This window comes from Clarias gariepinus, chromosome 1 (assembly GCF_024256425.1).
Source record: "Clarias gariepinus isolate MV-2021 ecotype Netherlands chromosome 1, CGAR_prim_01v2, whole genome shotgun sequence".
Lineage (NCBI taxonomy): Eukaryota > Metazoa > Chordata > Actinopteri > Siluriformes > Clariidae > Clarias > Clarias gariepinus.
The window spans coordinates 48055001-48068232 of NC_071100.1; the positions used below are offsets into that span (position 1 = coordinate 48055001).

Consider the following 13232-nt stretch of genomic DNA (forward strand, 5'->3'; position numbering starts at 1 on the left):
GTCCTAAACCCTGCGCGTGCTGTCGGGTCCTGCGTTCCTCCAAAGTTGCGCCGAGTCTCTGCAGGAGGAAAGAAAGTCCCGTCTGCGACATGAGCGCGCGCTCAGTTTGTTTCAGACAACACTCCAGACAGACTGTCTGCGCGCGCGACACGCACGCACGCGATCGACGCGCGCTCACACAGCGCAGAGCCGAGGGCGAGCGCGCACACAGGAGGAGGAAGGGGGGGGGCAATGGCGTCATACAGGAGTCAGATTTAAGGGAAGTGAGAATAATTGAGATATTAATTAAAAAACATAAACTTATTATTTTACAAATAACAATACTGCAAACTAGGTGTTGATTAACAGCTTAACTTTTATTATCTATATAAATATAAAATAAAGGTTTTGTCTGTACGTTGGTCAACACCCAATCTTTTAATTATGTATTTTCACACGTTTCATACACTGGACGACCAGAAACCAGTCTCCGAATCTTTCTGGATGTCGGTCCAACCAGATTTTGTCACAGCGTCACACATATTTGTCTGTTTAACCTTACAAAATTTAATTTCTTTGTATTAATACGTTAGGCAAAAAGTTCTGATTGACAGAAAGACAAACGTACGTGGGCTTCAGCCTGAAATAATAATAATATCACTTAACCCTTTAACACTTACAAACTCTTTAACTGGGGGGACGTTACTTTTTAAAGTAACTAATAGAAAAGTAATCAGTTACATTACATCGTTACTTACATCTGATAAACGGAACTAGTTAGAGTACTTTCCCATTGCAGAAAAGGAAAACTCCTTTGTGGTTCCTCATGCATGCACCATCATTACTCAGCGAAGTTTGGCCCATAATCTGTTAACTACTAATACCACTATCTCACCTACGCGGTTTCACGCGGTGGCCGTAAGTACGGTTTATCATGATTTACCGGGAGTTTTGGCGCTGTGATTAGGTTTCCATCTTTCCGTGTGTCGGTCCTCGCTTAGTCAAACAGCATAGGCGAGATAGGGGTATAACAGCAAGAATAACAGAGGGGGAGGGGATTGTAGGACGACTTTAACACACACGCTAACGGATTGGGAATGACTGCTGTCTGGCTCACGGATTACATAAATTGTCTAAATAAAGGATTACATTTTTGAAAAAGTAACCAAATAACTGTGTACTTAAATGGTGACTTAACGCGTTAGATTACATTACATCAAAAGTAATCCAAGTACTTTAACGCGTTACACCCAACACTGGTCAACAACAGGTACTTAAAATATAGCTATTTACAGCTAGTTAAATATATACTGTATTGTATATGTACTGTGTGTATAGAAAAGTGGTGAAATGCGAAAAATTTGAATATCGTGCAAAGTTAATTTATTTCAGTAATGATGCAACTTAAAAGGTGAAACTAATATATGAGATAGACTTATTACATGCAAAGCAAGATAGTTCAAGCCGTGATTTGCCATACAGCTCATGAAAACCACAAATCCACAATCTCGGAAAATTAGAATATTGTGAAAAGGTTCAATATTCTAGGCTCAAAGTGTCCCACTCTAATCAGCTAATTAAGCCATAACACCTGCAAAAGGTTTCTGAGCCTTTAAATGGTCTCTCAGTCTGGTTCAGTAGGAAGCACAATCATGGGAAAGACTGCTGACCTGACAGTTCTGCAGAAAACCATCATTGACATCCTACATAAGGAGGGAAAGTCTTAAAAGGTAATTGCAAAAGAAGTTGGATGTTCCCAAAGTGCTGTATTAAAGCACATTAATAGAAAGTTATGTGAAAGGAAAAAGTGTGGAAGGAAAAGGTGCACAAGCAGCAGGGATGGCCGCAGCCTGGAGAGGATTGTCAGGAAAAGGCCATTCAAAAGTGTTGGGGAATTCCACAAGGAGTAGACTGAGGCTGGGGTCAGTGCATCAAGAGCCACCACACACAGACGGATCCTGAACATGGGCTTCAAATGTCGTATTCCTCTTGTCAAGCCGCTCCTGAACAACAAACAATGTCAAAAGCGTCTTACCTGGGCTAAAGAAAAAAAGAACTGGTCTGTTGCTCAGTGGTCCAAAGTCCGCTTTTCTGATGAGAGCAACTTTTGCATCTCATTTGGAAACAAAATACCCTGGATTCTGAGGATGAATGAAGAGACACACACTGCAAGATGCTTGAAGTCCAGTGTGAAGTTTCCACAGTCCGTGCTGATTTGGGAAGCGATGTCATCTGCTGGTGTTGGTCCACAGTGCTTTATTAAGTCCAGGGAACTTTATTAAGGTAATGCTTCCTTCCGCAGACGAGCTTTATGGGACTGCTGACTTCATTTTCCAGCAGGACTTGGCACCTGCCCACACTGCCAAAAGCACCGACCTGGTTCAATGACTTTGGCATTACTGTGCTTGGTTGCCCAGTAATCTCGCCTGACCTAAACCCCATAAAGAACCTATCGGGCATTGTTAAGAGAAAGATGAGAGACATGATACTGAACAATGCAGAAAAGCTGAAGGCCGCTATTGAAGCATCCTGGTCTTCCATAACACCTCAGCAGTGCCACAGGCACTGATAAGCTTCCATGCCACGCAACATTTAGGCAGTAATTACTGCAAAAGGGGCCCAAACCAAGTACTGAGTGCATATGCATACTTATCCTTTTCAAAGTTCCAATATACTATGCACAATCCTTGTTTTTTTTTTTCCATGTAATATTCTAATTTTCTGAGATTGTGGATTTGGGGTTTTCAATGCAACCATGAGGGGGCGCAATCCAGTGTCTTCTTGTGCCAGTCCCAAGTCCCAAGGATAAATGCAGGATAAATGCAGAGGGTTGTGTCAGGAAGGGCATCTGACGTAAAACGTTTGCCAAATCAATGATGCGAATCACAACCACCATTTCCATACCGGATCGGTCGCGGCCCAGGTTAACAACGACCGCCACTGGTGCTGTGGACCTACAGGGTGCCGGTGGAAATTGGGCTCCTGTTGGTCAAAAAAGGAGGGGAGGAAGCAGGGAGAGAAAAGGAAAGGAAAGAGTATAGGGGTGATCGTAGGGACTTTGAATGTTGGAACTATGACAGGGAAGGCAAGAGAGTTGGTTGATAAGATGCAGAGAAGGAAGGTGGATATACTGTGCGTCCAGGAGACCAGGTGGAAAGGTAGCAAGGCTAGACGCTTAGGATCAGGGTTCAAATTGTTTTACCATGGTGTGGATAGGAAAGGAAATGGAGTAGGAGTTATTCTGAAAGAGGAGTTTGTAAGGAATGTTTTAGGGTGAAGAGAGTATTAGATAGGGTGATGAGTCTGAAGCTGGAAATTGAAAGGGTGCTGTTCAATGTTGTTAGTGGCTATTCACCACAGGTAGGATGTGAGTTAGAAGAGAAGGAGAAGATTCTGGAGTGACTTAGATGAAGTGATGCAGAGCATCCCCAGAGGTAAGAGAGTGGTGATTGGTGCAGACTTCAATGGACATGTTGGGAAGGGAACAGAGGTGATGAAAATGTAATGGGCAGGTTTGGTCTTCAGGACAGGAATGTAGAAGGACAGATGGTGGTGGACTTTGCAAAGAGGATGTAAATGGCAGTAGTAAATACTTTTTTTCAGAAGAGGCAGGAACATAGGGTGACATATAAGAGTGGAGGCAGAAGGTGGACTACATCTTGTGTCGACGTTGTAACCTGAAAGAGATCAGTGACTGCAAAGTGTTGGTAGGGGAGAGTGTAGCCAGACAACACAGAATGGTGGTGTGTAAAATAACCCTGCTGGTGAGGAAGGTAAAGAGAACAAAGGCAGAGCAGAGGACAAAGTGGTGGAAGCTGAGAAAGGTAGAATGTTGTGTAGTCTTTAGGGAGGAGTTGAGACAGGCTATGGGTGGTCAGGAGGTGCTTTCAGTTGACTGGACAACTACAGCCAATGTGATCAGGGAGACAGGTAGGAGGGTACTTTGTGTATCATCAGGTAAGGGTAAAGTGGACAAGGAGACTTGGTGGTGGAACAAGGAAGTCCAGAAGTGTATAGAGGGAAAGAGGTGAGCTAAGAAGAAGTAGGACTCTGAGAGGTCTAAAGAGAGTAGACAGGATTACAGGGAGATGCAGAGTAAGGTGAAGGTAGAGGTGGCAAAGGCCAAACAAAGAGCATATGAAGACTTGTATGCTAGATTGGATAGTAAGGAGGGTGAGGTGGACTTGTACAGGTTGGCGAGGCAGAGAGATAGACATGGGAAGGATGTGCAGCAGGTTAGAGTGATTAAAAATAGAGATGGAAATGTACTGACAGATGCCGGGAGGGTAATAGGAAGATGAAAGGAGTACTTTGAAAAGTTGATAAATGAGGAAAATGAAAGAGAAAGAAGTAGCAAATATTAGTAAAAGTGAGGTGAGAAGGGCGTTGAAGAGGATGAAAAGTGGAAAGGCTGTTGGCCCTGATGACATACCTGTGGAGGTATGGAAGTGCTTGGGAGAGGTGGCAGTAGAGTTTCTAACTAGTTTGTTTAACAAGATTTTGAAGAGTGAGAGGATTCCAGAGGAATGGAGGAGAAGTGTATTGGTACCGATTTTTAAGAACAAGGGAGATGTGCAGAGCTGTGGCAATTACAGAGGCAAAAAAGCTAATGAGCCATACATTGAAGCTGTGGGAAAGAGTAGTGAAAGCTAGATTTAGGGCAGAGGTGAGCATTTGTCAGCAGCGATTTGGTTTCATGCCTAGAAAGAGTACATAAGATGCAGTATTTGCTTTGAGGATGCTGATGGAGAAGTACAGAGAAGGTAATAAAGAGTTGCATTGTGTCTTTGTAGATCTAGAGAAAGTGTACGACAGGGTGCCGAGAGAGGAACTGTGGTGTGGTATGAGGAAGTCTGGAGTGGCAGAGAAGTATGTTAGAGTGGTGCAGGACATGTATGAGAGCTGTAAGACCGTGGTGAGATGTGCTGTAGGTGTGACAGAAGAGTTCAAGGTGAAGGTGGGTCTGCATCAAGGATCGGCTCTGAGACCCTTTTTGTTTGCGTTGGTGATGGACAGGTTGACAGATGAGGTTAGACAGGAGTCTCCATGGACTATGATGTTTGCAGATGACATTATGCTTTGTAGCGAGAGCAGGGAACAGGTCGAGGAAAATTTGGAGAGGTGGAAGTATGCTCTGGAAAGCAGAGGAATGAAGGTTAGCCGCAGCAAGATGGAATACATGTGTGTGAATGAGAGGAACCCAAGAGGAACAGTGAGGAGCAGAGGTAAAAAAGGTGCAGGACTTTAATTCAATTCAATTGAATTCAATTTTATTTATATAGCGCTTTTAACAATGGTCATTGTCCCAAAGCAGCTTAAAAATTAAAGATTTTTTTTTTTTTTAAGAAAAGAAAAGAAAAGAAAATATTTGGAAGTGTGTATGTGTGAGAAAAATGTGTCTAGATAATAATTAAATGAATGAATGATGAATGAAATGTCTCTGATGAGCAAGCCAAGGGTGACGGCGACAGTGGCAAGGAAAAACTCCCTGAGATGGCAATAGGAAGAAACCTTGAGAGGAACCAGACCCAACAGGGAACCCATCCTCATCTGGGTGATAACAGATAGAAATAACATCAAGTGTGTTGTGCAGGTGAAAGTTCAATATATCAGAAGTTGTGTAGATTCAGTTCAGCAGTAGGTGCAGAGGGCAGATGGGGTCAGATCACTGGAAGCACAGGAGCAGGATGTGTAGCTTCAGCCATCATAAAGCAGAATCTAGCTGGAGCAGGTCCTTCTCAAGATGCCTTAGAAACCTCGCAGGGTTGGCCTTTGTCTACTTAAGCTGGCACAATCTCCAGATGTCTCAGGATGGGTAGAAAAATACAGAAAAGATGGAGAGAATTAGCGTAGTTGCCATTCAGGATAGGTGTACTGGAGTATGAGGTTATGGGATGACTTACGCGTATGCCAGATTAAAGAGATGCGTCTTGAGCCTTCTTTTGAATTGGGAAACCGTGTCTGCTCCCCAAACAGTGTCTGGAAGGCTATTCCAAAGCTTTGGAGCCAAATATGAAAATGCCCTGCCCCCTTTTGTAGATTTTAAAATTCTGGGAATTACCAGAAGTCCGGAGTTTTGTGATCTTAAGGGACGTGGTGGATTATAGCGTATCAAAAGGTTAGGTATGAGGGAGCTAAACCATTTAAAGCCTTGTATGTAAGTAGTACTATTTTGTAATTAATTCTAAATTGAACAGGTAGCCAGTGCAGGGATGATAATATAGGTGTTATATGATCATATTTTCTGGATCTAGTGAGAACCCTGGCGGCTGCATTTTGGACTAACTGTAGCTTGTTTATTGAGGATGCAGGACAACCACCTAGTAATGCATTACAATAGTCCAGTCTGGAGGTCATGAATGCATGAACTAGCTTTTCTGCATCAGATACGGATAGGATACTCCTAAGTTTGGCAATATTTCTAAGATGGAAAAAGGCTGTTTTTGTGATATTGGAAATATGATTTTCAAAAGACAAGTTACTGTCTAATATCACGCCCAGGTCTTTTACTGTTGAGCTAGTAGTACATCCTTCTAAACGCAGGCTGAATTGTGAAAGCTGTTGTGTGCTGGTTTTTGGGCCGATGAGCAATATCTCTGTCTTATCTGAATTTAGTAAAAGAAAGTTATTGGTCATCCAATCTTTTATGTCCTGGACACACTCTGTTAATCTAGACAACTTGGGTATTTCATCTGGTTTTGTTGAGATGTATAATTGGGTATCATCAGCATAACAATGGAAACTAATCCCATGCCTTCTAATGATGTTTCCCAGGGGAAGCATGTAAATTGAGAACAGGAGAGGTCCTAAAACTGACCCTTGTGGGACCCCATATTTCCCTGGCATTACATCAGACGGTACTCCATTTAGATCTACAAAATGGTATCGATTAGACAGGTATGATCTAAACCATTTTAATGCCTGCCCCTGAATACCTATATGATTTTGTAGGCGGTCTATGAGAATATTATGATCTATGGTGTCGAATGCAGCACTTAGATCAAGTAAGACTAGTATTAAGATGCAGCCTTGGTCTGAAGCTAAAAACAAGTCGTTTGCAATCTTAACTAGTGCAGTTTCTGTACTATGATGGGGCCTGAAACCTGACTGAAATTCTTCTAGGATGTTGTTTTCCTGCAAGAATGTGCATATTTGAGCTGATACTACTTTTTCTAATATTTTTGATATGAACGGAAGGTTTGAAATCGGTCTATAATTTGTTATTTCATTCGCGTCCAAATTAGATTTTTTAAGAAGCGGCTTAATAACTGCCAGCTTCAAAGGTTTAGGGACGTGACCTAGATATAATGAAGAATTAATAATGTTTAGAATTGGCTCTCCAACTGTTAGCATCACTTCTTTTAAAAATCTGGTTGGTATTGGGTCTAACAGGCACGTTGTTGATTTAGCTGAGGTGATAAATTTATACAGCTCTTCCTGTCCTATACCTGTAAAGCACTGAAAATCTAAATGTGAAGCTCTAGGCTGAACTAGATCATGAGATGCTATTAGAGGTTGAACCTCTGTTATTTTCTTCCTTATGCTATCGATTTTTTCATTAAAGAAGTCCATAAAATCTTCACTACTAAAATGTTGTGGAGTACTCTCTGCAGGCACCTTAGGTTTTGTTAGGCAGGCTACTGTACTAAATAAGAACTTGGGATTGTTTTGGTTTCTTGCTATCAGTTGGCTAAGATGCTCGGTCCTAGCGGTTTTTAGAGCCCGTCTATAGCTGCACATACTGTCTTTAAACGCAATTCGAAAAACTTCTAATTTGGTTTTTCTCCATTTTCGCTCAAGGTTACGGGTTGCTCTCTTTAGGGCGCGAGTATGACTATTGTACCAAGGAGCAAGTGTTTTATCTCTGACTTTTTTTAATCTGATGGGAGCAACAGTGTCTAATGTACTGGTAAAAATAGTACCCATGCTGCTGGTCACTTCGTCTAGATCGTCTGCATTTAGGGGTCTAATAAGAAATTGGGACAGATCCGGTAGATTACTTGTGAATCTGTCTTTAGTAGTCGGATTCATATTTCTAACAAATCGATAACGTGGAGAGACACAGCTAATCTGTTCTACGGGTAGAGTATATATCAGGAGGTGATGATCTGTGATATCATCACTTTGAGTTAAAATCTCTATATTTGTGACATCTATACCATGAGATATAATTAAATCTAGTGTAGGATTACAGCGGTGAGTTGATCTATTTATATTTTGTTTAACCCCAAAGGAATTTAGTAAGTCCATAAATGCGAGGGCTAAAGTGTCGTTAGCATCATCTACATGAATGTTAAAGTCACCTACTATCAACACTTTGTCAGAGTTAACAATTAGGTCAGATAGCAGATGTCCAAATTCTTTTAGAAAATCGGCATATGGCCCTGGGGGTCTGTACACGGTGGCCAGAGTAAAATATAGCGCGGGTTTATTATGTATTTCATTAAGTGCAACATTAATGACGAGCACTTCAAATGAGTTAAACCTGGGCCTTATTTTCTGAGTAACAGTGAGTACATCTTTGTAGATAGTGGCGACACCACCACCGCGACCAATTAGACGGGGCTCGTGCTTATAAAAATATCCTGACGGAGTAGACTCATTCAGACCAATATATTCATCTGGTTTAAGCCAGGTTTCAGTGAGGCAGAGTGTGTCAAGGCAATAATCTGATACCATTTCATTAACAATAAGTGCTTTAGGCGTAAGGGATCTAATGTTGAGAAGTCCAAACTTTAGAGGTAGACTTCGATTACTTATTTGGCCTTTTTCTGGTTTAATGGTTACCAGATTGTTTCGGCTGGATTTAACGAATTTATTCTTTTTTCTCACTATTCGGGGAACAGACACAGTTTCTATAGTACAAGCTATGTGTGTGCGTCTATTAGTATGGTGAGTTGTATTGTGGCTGATATCTAAAGTACTTGTAATTAAGTACTTAGGGTCAATGGTCCAGACCCTATGGAGAGTGTGGAAAGGAGGTGAAGAGGCGGGTACAGGCAGGTTGGAATGGGTGGAGAAAAGTGTCAGGTGTGCTGTGCGATAAAAAGAATATCAGCGAGAATGAAAGGAAAAGTGTACAGAACAGTGGTAAGACCAGCTATGCTCTATGGCTTAGAGACAGTGGCAATGAAGAAAAGACAGGAGGCAGAGTTGGAGGTAGCAGAGCTGAAGATGTTGAGGTTCTCTTTGGGAGTGACAAGGATGGATAGGATCAAGAATGAGTTCATCAGAGGGACAACTCATGTTACATGTTTTGGAGATAAAGTCAGAGAGGCTAGATTGAGGTGGTTTGGACGTGTTCAGAGGACAGATGGTGAATATATCGGTAGAAGGATGCTGAGGTTGGAACGGCCAGGCAGGAGGTCTAGAGGAAGACCAAAGAGGAGATTTATGGATGCAGTGAAAGAGGACATGAAGTTAGTTGGTGTGAGAGAAGAGGATGCAGAGGATAGGGTTAGATGGAGGCAGATGATTCCCTGAAAGGGAACAGCCGAAAGACAAAGAAGAAGAAGTGGATTTAGGGTTTTCATGAGCTGTAAGCCATAAACATCTCAATTATGACAAATCACGGCTTGAAACATCCTGCTTTGCATGTAATAAGTCTATCTCATATATTAGTTTCACCTTATAAGTTGCATTACTGAAATAAATGAACATTTGCATGATATTCTAATTTTTCAAGTTTCACCTGTATGTACTGTATATCGGTCATAGTTATAACATTTTTGTACAAATGACAACATTTACAGGAATCCATTGCAGGATTTTCATTAACACCGTCAGACATTAACAGATATATTTAAATAATATTTATTTTCTTGAAAACATAGGTTTTGTTTATTAACTAAGTGTTTTTTGTAAATTTCATATTATTAGCCCATATAAATCATAGAATTATATAATTATGCTAAATTCAATGCATCACCTTAAAAATAACATTTAATTAGGATAAAAACTCGCTTCCTCTAAGTTATTACGAAAAATCTATCCTTTTTGGCTTTTTACCTAAAACCAGTACAGTAGTAATCCTGTGAATAAAATCTTCCTTATGGTTAAGAAATGTAATAGTTCATTAGAAATACACTATTATTTGAACAATTTACTGAAAACATAAATATATAAACAGCAAAGATTCCTACTTGATGGTATTAACATTTACAGAATACAGAGTCAGTAACCTCCAGTAAGTTATAAGAGAAGAGAACTTTTTCAGATACAAGAGAGAGAGAGGTTTTTCAGATACAAAACTATTACATTTTATTGTAATAATCTATGCAGCATTAAACAGTTTAGAATAAATTATCACATCTTCAAAATATTTTAAACAAGTTTAAGCACCGAACTCTTTCAATCCAGCTTTCAAATTTTTAAAACTGGTGGAATTGTGTCACCTCACACTCCCAGTGTCCGTGTTCAATTCCAGGTTTTCCGGTTTCCTCCCACAGTTCAAAGACATGCAGATTATGAATGAGTGAGTGTGTGTGTGTGTGTGTGTGTGTGTGTGTGTGTATGCCTTTTTAATGTTTAAAAGGGAATCATACGTTAAACAAAACAATAAATTAATATTAACAGGAAATTACAAAAACTAAAAACTTTTTTCTGGAGAAAATGTAAAAAGTATTTTAAGTAGTAAAATAAAACCTACTTTGGATGTATACATCAACACTGTTAAGAATTTCCTGACATTGTTGACAAAATTCCACATAATGCTAGATGACTTCTAAAATAGTGGGAGTATGCAGGAGCCAGTTTGTTCTTGCATTATTTGCTAAATGCATATTTAATGTGCATAAAATTAATTATTTTAACTAGAAAAAACATTTTAACATAATTTAAGAATATGGTGTTGACATTTCATGGTTGTGTTCACAGCAGTACCAATGTAAAAAATCTTTAAAATATATTTTAAAAAAGATAAAATTTTCAAGAACCGGAGCAGTTAAACAGTTATAGAACAAACAGGGAGACATAAAGGAGTTTTTGTTGACTACAAGATTGCCCGACTTTATGCAGGTATCCCACACAGGTATAGTGAAAACGTCTACACTAACTTGAGCTAACCTGATATAGGTGAGGACCCTGAAGCCGTACACTGTGTCACTGTGCCATCATCTCTCACTCACTCATCGTATATACATTACCGCTCTACTGTATTTAGGGTCGCGGGGAGGCCTGGAGGCTATCCCAGGAGACTTTGGGCAAGAGGCGGGGTACACCATGGACAGGGTATCAATTCATAGCGGGGCGCACACACACACTACGGACAATTTGGGAACGTCACTTAACTTTACCTGCATGTCTTTGGACTGTGGGAGGAAACCGAAGTACCTGAAGAAAACCCACCAAGCATGTGGAGAACATGCAAACAGACACACACCGACTCTGAGCCCTCTTCTCTAAACCCACAGCGCTACCCGCTACATCACGTAAACAACAAAGCTTTATAATTCATTTATTGTTATTAAGAAATAAATACACTTTCTAATTAGAATGTTGCTGTTTTTTTTTTTTTTTGGTTAATCGTTTTATACATTAAACACAATGATGTTCTACATGCAGTGAGGGTTTCTGAACATGTTTGGCCTTGAGCACAAGAGGTTTTGGGATTTTGGGACAGACCCCAGAGCATACTGTAGCTGCAAACTTTTCTGAAGACCTTGGTACAACTGACATTTGAAATACTCACCAAACAAAAAAAAGAAAAAAAGAAATAGGGCCTACCTTACCCAATAGCAAAACCACCTACATACTCACCATCAGCTCCATGTAGGGCAGCAGGGCCGTAGCACAGAACTCTGGGCCCTGTACAGAGCGATCTCATTCGGCTCCTTTCTTTCTTCATCCATACCTCTTACTTTTCCTTCCTGACTTAAAAGGGCCCCCTTTCATTTGCTACCCTGAGTAGTCAGTAACTATGACACCACTGAGGACCAAAAATTATTCATACACAGCACATCAAGTTCAATCATACAGTACACATAACACTGTTTATCTCATATTTCTGAGTGAGAGACCTACCCAGTCAGTCCCCTGGCTCACACACTTGAATCAGGGTGACAACAAAGTTAATTACCACGCAAATGAGTTATATAAAACCAATCGTGCAAATGTTACCATAATTCTGAACCTTTCCATTATTTTTACACGTGATCAATGCCGCCCCACAGCAAAACCCCACCCTGGGTCGCGCAATAAGAAGCATAGTCTCTGTTTTTTAGGTTTGGTAGAGACCATGACACTGACTTCCTGCTTCTATTTCATACAAATCACCATCGTAGTATTCAGACTTCTACTATTTCCCTCCTGTCGATTTCACTGTCATTCTCAATATTGAACAAATGGTTACCGTATCAGTTCAATACGAAACAGGTCTTTTTCGGTTAAAATATGGGACGATTCCATATTTCACAGGATGGTTACAGGATTTCACAGACACAGGGCACCTGGCCAAAAGCTTAAATAAGCTCTCTTTGCAGATAATACGTGTAAACGGAGACCTTTAGACGCACCATGCGTGTGTGCTTGTCCATCTCTCCTAGTTCATCGCCAGCAGGTAAGCGTATCAAGGCGAGGTGGACACATCAAGCAACAATTATTCTTTCATTCATTTTATTTATTCATTTGGGATAGACTAACGCAGCCAACTTTTCAGAACGCTTGGAGAACTTCACACACTGTCACTCATTGTCTACACCACTTTATCCTGTACTCAGGGTCGCGGGGGCCTGGAGCCTATCCCAGAAGACTTAGGCCACGGGGCAGGGTACACCCTGGACACAGGGCACATATACTCACACACTACGGGCAATTTAGCCTAATCTGCAGGTTTTCTAACTGTGGGAAAAAACCGGAGTACCAGGAGGAAACCCACCAAGCACGGGGAGAACCTGAACGGAACCCGGACTCTGGAGGTGCAGGGCGACAGTGCTAACCACTACACCACTGTGCAGATTATTAATATTTATTTACTCATAAGTAATAGTTCTGAGATGAAATGACAAAGAGCGCTCGCTTTATTATATCAGTTATCCATTAATAACACATTAAACATAAAATAAAAGTTATTACTTTTACAATACTGTTTTTTTAAGAACTACACTTTATTAGAGTTTACATTTTACAAATACTTTTCAGACACTACATCTGAGGAACAAAAGATGTATCAACAAATAATACTCTTTATTTATCTTTTTTTTTCTTATTTATTTTTTACAAACAGCGCCATTTTGATTTCAGCACTTCCGCCTTTA

At 40.5% G+C, this 13232-nt stretch overlaps 1 long non-coding RNA gene across 1 annotated transcript in view; it reads right to left on the reverse strand.

Annotated features, from left to right (window-relative positions):
- The window catches only part of LOC128528496 (uncharacterized), a 43988-nt gene extending 43877 nt beyond the window's left edge, over nt 1-111 (reverse strand). Inside the window, exon 1 of the long non-coding RNA XR_008360962.1 lies at nt 1-111. This exon is cut by the window's left edge and continues 102 nt beyond it. This is a non-coding gene — a long non-coding RNA (uncharacterized LOC128528496).
- Between the last annotated feature and the right edge of the window lie 13121 nt (nt 112-13232).